This window comes from Hemitrygon akajei, unplaced genomic scaffold, assembly GCF_048418815.1.
Source record: "Hemitrygon akajei unplaced genomic scaffold, sHemAka1.3 Scf000070, whole genome shotgun sequence".
Lineage (NCBI taxonomy): Eukaryota > Metazoa > Chordata > Chondrichthyes > Myliobatiformes > Dasyatidae > Hemitrygon > Hemitrygon akajei.
Window position 1 is genome coordinate 1,661,730 of NW_027331956.1, and position 13,015 is coordinate 1,674,744.

The window sequence follows — 13,015 nt, forward strand, 5'->3', positions numbered from 1 at the left end:
CACCAGTCTTCACCGTGGAAGACACTAGCACTGTGCCCGGTGTTGTAGGGTTCGAGGGAAGAGAAGTGAGTGCAGTTACTGTTACAAGGGAGAAGGTGCTCAAAAAGCTGAAAGACCTAAAGGTACATAAGTCACCCGGACCAGATGAACTGCACCCTAGTGTTCTGAAAGAGGTTGTGGTAGACATTTTGGAGGCATTTCAAATGATCTTTCAAAAATCATTGGACCTGGCACGGTGCCAGAGGACTGGAAAATGGCAAATGTCACTTAACTCTTTACGTAAGGAGGAAGGCAGCAGAAAGGAAATTATTGACCAGTTAGCCTCACCTCTGTGGTTGGGAAGAAGCTGGAGTCAGTTGTTAAGTATGAGGATATGGAATACTTGGTGACACTGGACAAGATAGGACAAGTCAGCATGGCTTCGTTAAGGGAATATCCTGCCTGACAAACCTGTTGAGATTCTTTGATGAGATTACAAGTACGATCGATGAAGGGGATGCAGTGGATGTTGTATATTTGGAATCTCAGAGGGCCTTTGACAAGGTGCCACACATGAAGGTGGTGACCAGGTTAAGAGGCCATGGTATTACAGAAAAGTTACAGGCATGGTTATAACATTGGCTGATTGGTGGGGAACAGCGAATGAGAGTAAAGGGATCCTTTTCTGGTTGGCTGCCAGTGACTCGTGTTCCACAGGGGTCAGTGTTAGGACACCATCATTTAATGCTGTATATCAAGATCTAGCTGATGGAATAAACCATAAGATATAGGAGCAGAAATAGGCCATTCGGCCCATCGAGTCTGCTCCACCATTCAGTCATGGGCTGATCCAATTCTTTCGGTCATCCCCACTCCCCTGCTTTCACTCCATACCCTTTGATACCCTGGCTAATCAAGAACCTATCTATCTCTGCCTTAAATAGGACTTGGCCTTAACAGCCACTTGTGGCAACAAATTCCGCAGATTTTCCACACACTGACTAAAGTAATTTCTCCACATCTCAGTTCTAAAAGGACGTCCTTCAATCATGAAGTCATACCCTCTTGTCCTAGAATAGATGGCTTTGTTTCCAAGTTTGCAGATGATACAGAGATTGGTGGTCGTAGAAATAATATGGAATTTTTTTTTTCAAATGCGGAGAAAACCCAAAAAGCTGAAATGAAAATGGACTTAGCAGTCATTCTGCAGAACAACCTAAAGGTTAACTTGCAGGTAGAGTCAGTGGTGAGGAAGGCAAATCCAACGTTAGCATTCAATTCAAGGGGTTTAGATAGCATTCAATCTAAGAGCAGGGATGTGATGCTGAGGCTTTATAAGGCACTGGTGAGGCCTCACCTTGAGTATTGTGAACAATTTTGGGCTCCTCATCTGAGAAAAGATGTGCTGGCATTGCAGAAGGTTCATTTCATAAGGATGATTCCAGGAATGAAAGGGTTCTCATACGAGGAGCGTTTGATAGCTCTGTGTCTGTACTTGCTGGAATTTAGAAAGATGGGGAGATAATCTCATTGAAACCTTTTGAATGTTGAAAGGCTCAGACAGAGTAGATGTGGAAAGGATGTTTCCCATGGTGGTGGAGTTTAGGACAAGAGGGCCCAGCCTCAAGATAGAGGGGCGTCTATTTCAAACAGAAGCAGATAAATTTGAGCCAGCAGCTGGTGAATTTGTGGAACTTGTTGGGTGTATTTAAGGGAGAGCTTGATAGGGTTCTAGATTGGACACAGCATCAAAGGTTACGGGGAAAAGACCAGGTACTGGGGCTGAGGAGGGAAAAAAAGGATCAGCCATGATTGAATGGCGGAGCAGACTCGATAGGCAAATGGCCTAATTCTGCTCCTATGTCTTATGGTTATCAGACCACTACATTGAAGCATTGTGAGAATGAGCTCGGACACAACAACAAGCATTGACATGGGTCAAAATTTCATCTCGGGAGAAGCACAGACAGCATAACCGGCCTGGCAAAGCTCCCTCACACACATACACAGGAAGGATTGGCAGATTGTAGTCAGAGTCTCAGCAATGTACATTGTTATTTCCCTCAGTAACCTGGAAACCAATCTCTTCAGAGACAGTCATTTATTCATTTAAACAACTCAATCACGTGTGACACATTGTCAACACACACCAGACATGTGATGACACACTGCAACATACAAATTCTTCAATGTGCACACTCTCCATCAATGTGTATACACACCACACGGATATTTACCACAATCAACACACACACACACACACACACACACACACACACACACACACACACACACACACACACACACACACACACACACACACACACACACACACACAGAGATATACTATCAGAGTGTGACACACGGCCACAGAAATAGGCACAAATTCCCATTTAGGATTGAAATCTGCCGTCCTTACCCAGTCTGTCTGTTCTGTGGCACTGAGCTGCACTCTGACGTGACGTCACATCAACACTTCACAGACAGAGTCCGGGGTGAGATTCCTCAGGAGGATGATCTGGGAGGGTTTGATGGATGTTGAACTCACGGCCCACTTCATCAATCTGCAAGACTAAGATGTCTTCTTGAGCATGGCCCATTTGTGTGTGTTTGCCCCCCCCCCCATCCCTCTAGCCATTCCCCATCTGTGTACCTGCCCAAATTTATCTTAAAATATTTTATTTTTTCCTTTTTCTACAGTGTTTGAGGGCAAATTCCGTTTACCAACCTCCCTCTCTATGAGAATGTTACCCGATAGACCACTCAAAAAAATTTCCCGTCTCACTTTCAATCTGAGGCCTTTGGTTCTGTACTCTCATTCTTGGAAAAAGAAACGTTATTTAAGCTCCTAATGAATTATTTACCTTGATAAGGAGTCAGACCTGAACATCCTACACTACAGCTGAATAGCCCAAGCTTATCCACTCTCTGCTTTTAACCCAAGTCCCCAGTCCTGGTAACATCCTCCTGAAACCTCCTGTCCAGTGTAATGACATCCTCCCCGTATTCGGGAACCGGAAATGCAGACAATGCTCCAAGTGTGGTCTATCATCGACATCAAAGGCCTTGCTGAATTTCATGTGGACAGTGTGGAATAGGTTGATGAATACAGGGCTGAAGGTGTTTTTTTAGATTGGGACAAGAAGGGCGGCGTGGGAGCTAAATTCTGAAGGAAGGCAGATTTTTTTTAAACTTTGCGTACAAGAACGGCGAGACTGCGCAGGACAGCGCGGAGAGTTTAAAAAGATGACCACCCTATACAGCGGGCAGCGGAGTGGGTGGCAGCAGAGTGTAGGGCTTAGGCGGTAACGGGAAGAGGCGAGAGTGAGGAACCGATTCTTTTTCTCCCCTTGGCAAATCGGCCTGGACGGTCGGGGGAACAGCAGGGCACATTAGCTAACGGTTTAAAAAGTCCGTGTGTTTGGCGAAGTAAGTGGGTGAGTAGACCTATCTTTCTTTGTTTCATTCCTGTAGAATTAGGTAGCATGTCTGCAGGGTTAGTGCTTTGTTCGGGGTGTCAGATGTGGGAATCCTGGGAGACCTCCAGCCTCCCTGATAGCCACATCTGCACCAGGTGAACCGAGATGCAGCTCCTCGGAGACCGTGTTAGGGATCTGGAGCTGCAGCTTGATGACCTAATGCTTATTAGAGAAAATGAAGAGGTGATAGACAGGAGCTACAGGGAGGTAGTAATCCCTAGGCTACAGGGGTCAGAAAACTGGGTGACTGTCAGGAGAGGGAAGGGAAATGCCCGGATAGTGGAGAGCACCCCTGTGGCTGCCCCCCTCAGCAACAAGTATATCGTTTCGGATGCTGTTGAGGGGGATGACCTGACAGGGGACGGCCACGGTGACCAGGTCTCTGCCACTGAGCCTGGCGCTGTTGTGCAGGAGGGAAGGAGGGAGAAGAGGAATGCGGTAGTCATAGGGGATTCTATAGTCAGGGGAACAGACAGGAGATTCTGTGAGCCTGGTAGAGATACCCGCATGGTGTGCTGTCTCCCAGGTGGCAGGGTACGGGATGTCTCGGATCGGGTCCAGAATATCCTGAAGGGAGAGGGCGAGCAGCCAGCTGTCTTGGTACATGTTGGTACCAATGACATAGAGAGGAAAGGGAGGAGGTCCTGAAGAGAGATTTCCGGGAATTAGGAAGGGAGCTGAGAAGCAGGACCTCCAGGGTAGTAATCTCAGGATTGCTACCTGTGCCAAGTGCTAGCGAGGGAAGAATATTAGGATCAGGCAGATGAATGCGTGGCTGAGAGACTGGTGCAGGGGGCAGGGCTTCAGATTCTTGGATCATTCCCAATGATTCCCATTCCCAGGGGGAAGTATTACCTGTTCAAAAAGGACGGGTTACACCTGAACCATAGCGGGAATGTTTAATAGAGCTGTTAGGGAGGGTTTAAACTAATTTGGCCGGGGGATGGTAAACTGGAATGATAGAGTGGAGGAGGAGGAAACAGAAATAAATCTAAGATAGTGAGCAGTAAAGATGTCAGGAAAGAGAGGCAGGTGATGGGGCAAATTTGCAGCCACTGGGATGAGTTGCAGTGCAATCAAAACAAAAAGTACCAAATACTAGACTTAAGGTGTTATACTTAAATACACACAGCATAAGGAATAAGGTGGATGATCTTGTCGTACAGCTACAGATTGGCAGGTATAATATTGTGGCCATCACTGAGACGTAGCTAAAGGATGCATGTCTCTGAGAGCTGAACGTACAAGGATACACGGTGTATCGGAAGGACAGGCAGGTAGGCAGAGGGGGTGGCATGGCTTTATTGGTAAGAAATGATATTAAATCATTAGAAAGAGGTGACATAGGATCGGAAGAATCTTTATGGGTTGAGCTAAGAAATCGCAAGGGTAAAAGGACCCTGATGGCAGTTATATAAAGGCCTCCTAACAGCTGCAGTGAGGTGGACTACAAATTACAACAGGAAATAGAAAAGGTTTGCCAGAAGGGCAGTGTTATGATAATTGTGGGGGATTTTAACATGCGAGTGGATTGGGAAAATCAGGTCGACACAGGATCTCAAGAGAGAGAATTTGTAGAGTGTCTACGAGATGGCTTTTCAGAACAGCTTGTTGTTGAGCCCACTAGGGGATCAGAGGTACTGGATTGGATATTGTGTAATGAACCAGAGGTGATTAGAGAGATTGAGGTGAAGGAACCGTTAGGAGACAGTGATCGTAACATGATTGAGTTCACTGTGAAATTTGAGAAAGAGAAGACGAAAACCGATGTGTCGGTATTTCAGTGGAGTAAAGGAAATTACAGTGGCACGAGAGAGGAACTGGCCAAATTTGACTGGAAAGGGACACTAGCGGGAGGACGGCAGAGCAGCAGTGGTTGGAGTTTATGCGCAAAGTGACGAATGTGCATGACAGATATATTCCAAAAAAGAAGAAATTTTCGAATGGAAAAAGGATGCGACCGTGGCTGACAAGAGAAGTCAAAGCCAAACTAAAAGCAAAGGAGAGGGCATTCAAGGAAGCAAAAATTAGTGGGAAGACAGAGGATTGGGAAGTTTTTAAAAGCTTACAAAAGGAAACTAAGAAGGCCATTAAGAGGGAAAAGATGAACTATAAAAAGAAGCCAGCAAATAATATCAAAGAAGATACTAAAAGCTTTTTCAAGTATATAAAGAATAAAAAACGGGTGAGAGTGGATATAGGACAGATAGAAAATGATGCTGGAGAAATTGTAATGGGAGATAAGGAGATGGCTGAGGAATTGAACGAGTATTTGCATCAGTCCTCACTGAGGAAGATATCAGCAGTATACGGGACACTCAAAGGTGTCAGGGAAGGGAAGTGTGCGCAGTCACAATTACAACAGAGAAAGTACTCAGGAAGCTGAATAGTCTAAGGGTAGATAAATCTCCAGGACCAGATGGAATGCACCCTTGTGTTTTGAAGGAAGTAGCTGTGGAGATTGCGGAGGCATTAGCAATGATCGTTCAAAAGTCAATAGACTCTGGCATGGTTTTGGAGCAGTGGAAGATTGCAAATCCCACTCTGGTATTTAAGAAGGGGGCAAGGAAGCAAAAAGTGCATTATAGACCTGTTAGCTTGAGAACTGGTTGGGTAGTTTCTGGATTCAATTGTCAAGGATGAGGTTACGAATTACCTGGAGGCATATGACAAGATAGGCCAAGCTCAGCATGGTTTCCTTAAAGGAAAATCCCGCCTGACAAACCCATTGAAATTTTTTGAGGTAATTACAAGTAGGCTAGACAAGGGAGATGCAGTGGATGTTGTGTATTTGGATTTTCAGAAGGCCTTTGACAAGGTGCCGCACATGAGGCTGCTGAACGAGATAAGAGCCCATGGAATTACGGGAAAGTTACGTACGTCGATAGAGCGTTGGCTGATAGGCAGGAAACAGAGAGTGGGAATAAAGGGATCCAAAGTTACGTACTTCGATAGCGCGTTGGCTGATTCTATTCTATTCCAGAATTCCTATTCTGGTTGTCTGCCAGTTACCAGTGGTGTTCCACAGGGGTCCGTGTTGGGGCCGTTTCTTTTTACGTTGTATATCAACGATTTGGATTACGGAATAGATGGCTTTGTGGCTAAGTTTGCTGAGGATACAAAGATAGGTGGAGGGGACGGTAGTGCTGAGGAAACAGAGAGTCTGCAGAGAGACTTGGATAGATTGGGAGAATGGTCAAAGAAGTGGCAAATGAAATACAATGTCGAAAAGTGTATGGTCATGCACTTTGGTAGAAGAAATAAATGGGCAGACTATTATTTAAATTGAGAGAGAATTCAAAGTTCTGAGATGCAATGGGACTTGGGAGTGCTCGTGCAGGGTACCCTTAAGGTTAACCTCCAGGTTGAGTCGGTGGTGAAGAAGGCGAATGCAATGTTGGCATTCATTTCTAGAGGAATAGAATATAAGAGCAGGGATGTGATGTTGAGGCTCTATAAGGCGTCACTGGTAAGACGTCACTTGGTGCACTCTGTGCAGTTTTGGGATCCTTATTTAAGAAAGGATCTTCTGACATTGGAGAGGGTTCAGAGAAGATTGACTAGAATGATTCCGGGACTGAGAGAGTCAACATGTGAGGAACATTTGACTGCTCTTGGATTGTACTCCGTGGAGTTTAGAAGAATGAGGGGGAACCTCACAGAAACATTTTGAACATTAAAAGGCATGGACGGAGTGGATGTGGCAAAGTTGTTTCCCATGATGGGGGAGTCTAGTACGAGAGAACATGACTTAAGGATTGAAGGGCGCCCATTCAGAACGGAGATGCGAAGAATTTTTTTTAGCCAGAGGGTGGTGAATCTGTGAATTTCTTGCGGCAGTGGATGTCAAGTCATTGGGTGTATTTAAGACAGGGATTGATAGGTATGTGAGTAGCCAGGGCATCAAAGGTCATGGTGAGAAGGTGGGGGAATGGGACTAAATGGGAGAATGGATCAGCTCATGATAAAATGGCGGAGCAGATTCGAAGGGCCGAACGGCCGGCTTCTGCTGCTTTGTCTTATGGTCTTATTTGAATGCACCAGTATACGAAATAAGGATCTTGTAGCACAGGTAGAGTTTGGCATATACAAACTTAGGCAGGTACGATTTTGGTCGAAGGAATAAAGACATAGACAATTCGGTAAACAGGGCAAAATTCAAAAATCAGAGGTGCAAAGGGACATGGGTGTCCTTGTGCAGGATTCCCTGAAGGTTAACTTGCAGTTCGTGTCAGTGGTAAGATTGGCAAACTCAATGTTTGCTTTCATTTCGAGAGGATTAGAATACAAGAGCAAGGATGTAATTCTGAGGTTTTATAAGGCATTGGTCGGACCACACTTGGAGTATTGTGAGCAGTTTTGGGTCCCTTCTATCGGAAAACATGTACTGGCATTGGAAGGGGTCCGGAAGATTCACAAGAATGATTCCGGGAATGAAAGAGTTAACATATGAGGAGTGTTTGTTGGTTCTGGGCCTGTACTCATGGGAGTTTAGAAGAATGGCTGATTTATTATCCCACTCAACCCTAAAAAAAAAGTTGAATTTCCCCATGGGGATTAATAAGGTATCTATCTATCTATCTATCTATCTATCTATCTATCTATCTATCTATCTATCTATCTATCTATCTATCTATCTATCTATCTATCTATTTATCTATTCTCCCACCTCCTCCCCATAATTTTTGAGACTCTGACTAATTAAGAAGTTTACTTATTAACTTCTGCTTTATAAATCAAACAGGAGAAAATCTGCAGATGCTGGTAATCCAAGCTACAAAGGTCCTGATGAAGGGTCTCTTCAGATCTCTCTGACTCCTGTCTGGAGAGAGTTGATGTTGGGAGGATATGGGTGGGTCGAGAACAGTAAGCACAGCCTCCGACTATAGGGATATCCATTTAGGACAGAGATGAGGAGGAATTCTTTTATCAAACATGATAGTGATTCAGCCACAGGCAGTTGTGGAGGCCAAATAATTGAGTATATTTAAAACACACAAATCGTTGTGGGAACAGCAGGCTTGGAAGTTCCTATGGAAAAGAGTAAAAAGTCCATGGTTCAGACTGAAACACTTCATCAGGACCTGTGTTGCTTAAGGGTCCCTGCAAATTCATCCCCTGTCCTAATGAGGGGCTGCGGGGGATGGGGCTGTGGGAAAGGGGACAAAGTCATTCTCATCTGCCATCTTTGCCCCCTTTAGCTTCTCATTACGTCTACACACACAGTTCACCCAAGGACTTTCCACCCCTTCCCCTCCTGGTTCAATCTGCCATTCATCTCTCCCCTACTGGTTCCCATTATCACCTCCTTTACTGTTTCAAACCATCACACTGCCCCACTTCACACTCACAAATGAAATGAATATTGTATGACAGGCCTGTTCCTGTGCTGTACTGCTCTATGTTCTCTGTTCCCTGTTTCGAAGAATGAGAGGAGATCTCATGAAAACACAAAATTCTTTCAGGGGTCAACAGGCAGGAGTGAGGGAGGATGTTTCCCCTGTCTGAGGAGTCAAGGGCCAGGGGTCTCTCTGCTCTCCGTCCAGCGGAAAACCCTTGGGGAGACATTAGTTGTCCATCTGCTTTTGTCGAGTCAAAGGTTAAAGTCTCCCCCGGATCCCCGGGGCCGCGCTGCCCGAGTCTCCACCCCGATCCCCAGGGCCGCGCTGCCCGAGTCTCCACCCGATCCCCGGGGCCGCGCTGTCCGAGTCTCCACCCGATCCACGGGGCCGCCCTGCCCGAGTCTCCCCCCGATCCCCGGGGCCGCGCTGCCCGAGTCTCCCCCCGATCCCCGGGGCCACGCTGTCCGAGTCTCCACCCGATCCCCGGGGACTCTCTAATTCTCTGCTTCTCCCCCCAGTCTCTGTCACCCTGGATGTGGAAACGGCGAATCCGTATCTCGAGGTGTCTGAGGATCGGAAGAGTGTGAGACGGACCGGGACCCACAGAAATCTCCCTGACACCGGGAAGAGATTCACATTCTGGGAATGTGTGCTGGGATCGGAGGGATTCACATCGGGGAGACATTACTGGGAGGTGGAGGTGACGGGGAATCGGTTCTGGTTTCTGGGAGTCGCCGCAGAGTCTGGGGAGAGGAAGGGACGGGTCAGTCAGAGTCCGGAGACCGGATTCTGGATCATCAGGCGGAATGGTGACGTGTTACATCGGGATCATGACGTGTTCGGTGTTCTCCCCTCCCCCGAGTTCCATCTCGCCGCCGGTCCTATCCCCGGGAGAGTGGGAGTTTATCTCATTTACGAGTCCGGGACAGTTTCATTTTACAACGCGGAGACCAAGTCCCATCTCCACACCTTCACTGGGAATAAATTCACGGGGAAACTTTATCCTTTCTTCGCGACCTGGGATGGAAACCAATGGCTGAGAATCTGCTCCGGTTCCGCTCTGGGTCTGTGAACGGGTCGGGTCCCGGGACCGGCGTCAGGAGTAAAGTCCCTGTAAATATAAATATGCGGAGAGTGCAGCTAAATACGTGGCTAAGGAGATGGTGCAGGAGGGAGGGCTTCATGTTTCTGGACAATTGGGTTTGTTCCCGGGAAGGTGGGGCCTGTTCCGACGGGATGGTTTGCCCCTGAACTCCAACATTCTTGTGGGTAGATTTGCCAGTGCGGCTCGGGGGTGGGGGTGTTAAAAAGATTTGCAGAGGGAGGGGAACCAGAGTGTTAGAGCAGAGAGTGAGGTGGAGGAGGATAAAGGTCATGCGAGGACTGCATGTATAGACAGAAATCAAAGGTTTGTACATTAGGTTGTAAATTAATTTTCAGAGCTTTAGAAATTGTAGAAAATAAAGATTTCCAAAAAGATTTTAGTGAAGAACATGACCAGAACATATGTGAAAAAGTGGCTACTTCAGTTTTACACCTATCGCAATAATTGTCTATGTTAGGAAATATTTTGGATAGTCTCTCCTTTGTTAAATAGTAACAGTGAACAATTTTAAAATGAATTAAACACTGATTGGCACATATTAAAGAAGAACTGACCATCTTCATTAACAAAGGTCACATTAAGTTCTCTCTCCCAAACTTGTTTAATCTTTAGTGATTAAGGGGTTCTGCTTTTTTTTTTTTTGCAGATTTATTTATTTTTATTTTCATTTATTTTGTCATGGTTGATTGATGACTTTTGAAGAGTTAATTAGCAAATATTCTCTCTCTCATACACACTTACTGCAATATCTTCAGGTTAGACTTTTTTTCAAAAAATAATTATCTAGTTCCCCATATATGCAAGAATCTGATTTGTTGGATACTATTTTGAATATGAATCCTTCAGTAAGAGAATTTGTAATTCTCATTGGTAGAATTTATAATTTATTTTTAATACATTAATACAAAAAGATAATCTCCCAACTAAGGTTTATACATGATAGAAATATTCGTTGTTTCAGACGTGATAGAGGGGGAGGGATGAAAGGGGGAGGAGTGGCATTTCTAGTCAGGGAAAATATCATAGCTGTGCGTAGACAGGACAGCCCGGAGGGCTTGTCTACAGAGGCCATATGGGTGGAGCTGAGGAACGGGAAAGGTGTGACCACACTAATAGGAGTGTATTATAGACCGCCCAATAGTCAGAGAGAATTGGAGGAGCAAATCTGTATAAAGATAGTAGACCAATGTAAGAAACAGGAAGTTGTAATAGTAGGGGATTTTAACTTTCCACTTATTGACTGGGACTCCAAAACTGTAATAGGGCTAGATGGCTTGGAGTTTGTGAAATGTTTTCAGGAAAGTTTTCTAAATCAATATATAGAGGTACCTACGAGAGAGGATGCAATACTTGATCTCCTATTAGGAAACCAGACAGTCAGGTGATAGATGTATGTGTAGGCGAACATTTTTGGTCCAGTGACCATGATGTTATCAGTTTCAAGTTAATTATGCATAAGGATAGGCCTGGTCCTCGAGTTGAGGTTCTAAATAGCAGAAGGGCTAATTGTGTGGAAATGAAAAAAGATCTAGGAAGAGTGGATTGGGATAAGTTTTTTTTTCCCCTGACAAGGACGTGTTCAGTAAGTGGAAGGCCTCCAAATGTGAAATTTTGAGAGTGCAGAGTTTGCATTTTCCTGCCAGGATTAAAGGCAAAGTTAACAGGCATAGGGAACCTTGGTTTTCAAGGGATATTGGCAATCTGGTTAAGAAAAAGAGAGAAGTGTATAGCAGGTAGAGGCAACAAAGATCAAATGAGTTACTTAAAGAGTATAGAAAACATACGCATACTAAAGAAGGAAATCAGGAAGGAAAAAAAAAGAAGACATGAGGTGGCTTTGGCAGATAATGTGAAGGAAAACCTGAAGGGTTTCTACAAGTATATTAAGAGTAAAAGGATAGTAAGGGACAAAATTGGTCCCCTAGAAGATCAGAGTGGTCGTCTATGTGTGGAGCCTTACGAGATGGGGGAGATCTTAAACAGATTTTTTGCATCAGTATTTACTCAGGAAACTGGCATAGTGTATATGGAAGGAAGGGAAACAAGCAGTAGTGTCATGGAACATTTGTAGGTTAAAGAGAGGAGGTGCTTGCTGCCTTACAGCGCATAAAGGTAGATAAATCCCCCGGGCCTGACTTGATATTTCCTCGGACCTTGAGAGAGACTAGAGTAGAAATTGCAGAGGCCCTGACAGAAATATTTAAAATGTCCTCAGCCACGGGTGCAGTGCCAGAGGATTGGAGGGTAGCTCTTGTTATTCCATTGTTTAAAAAAGGCTCCAATAGTAAACCAGGTAATTACAGGCCAGTGAGCCTGACATCAGTAGTATGTAACGTATTGGAAGATGTTCAGAGAGATCGGATTTACAAGTATTTGGACAGCCAAGGGCTGATTAAGGATAGCCACTATGGCTTTGTGCGTGGTAGATCGTGTTTAATGAATGTTTTAGAGTTTTTCGAGGAGGTTACCAACAAAGTAGGTGAAGGAAAGGCTGTGGATGTTGTCTACATGAACTTTAGTAAGGCCTTTGACAAGGTCCCACATGGGAGATTAGTTCAGAAGGTTCAGACATGAGGTATCCATGGAGAGGTTGGAGAGATTGAAAGAGTGCAGAGATTTACTCGGATGTTGCCAGGTCTTCAGGAGTTGAGTTACAGGGAAAGGTTGAACAGGTTAGGACTTTATTCCTTGAAGCGTAGAAGAATGAGGGGAGATTTGATAGAGGTTTACAAAATTATGGGGGATATAGATAGTAAATGCGAGTAGGTTCTTTCCATTTAAATTAGGAACGATAAATACCAGAGGACATGGTTATAGGGTGAAAGGGGAAAGGTTTAGGGGGAACATGAGGAGGAACTTCTTCACTCAGAGAGTGGTGGGAGTGTGGAACGAGCTGCCATCTGACGTGGTAAATGCGGGCTCACTCTTAAGTTCTAAGAATAAATTGGATAGATACATGGATGGGAGAGGTCTGGAGGGTTACGGACTGGGTGCATGTCAAAGGGACGAGCGGAATAAAGTTTCCGCACAGACTAGAAGCGCCAAATGGCCTGTTTTCTGTGCTGTAGTGTTCTATGGAGTGAAATAAACACGACATGAGAATTGTCGAT

The 13,015-nt window shown here is 45.1% G+C and overlaps 1 pseudogene; it reads left to right on the plus strand.

Moving 5' to 3' along the window:
* Positions 1-260: 260 nt before the first annotated feature.
* On the plus strand, positions 261-10,217 carry LOC140722143 (butyrophilin subfamily 1 member A1 pseudogene; annotated as a pseudogene).
* Positions 10,218-13,015: the final 2,798 nt, after the last annotated feature.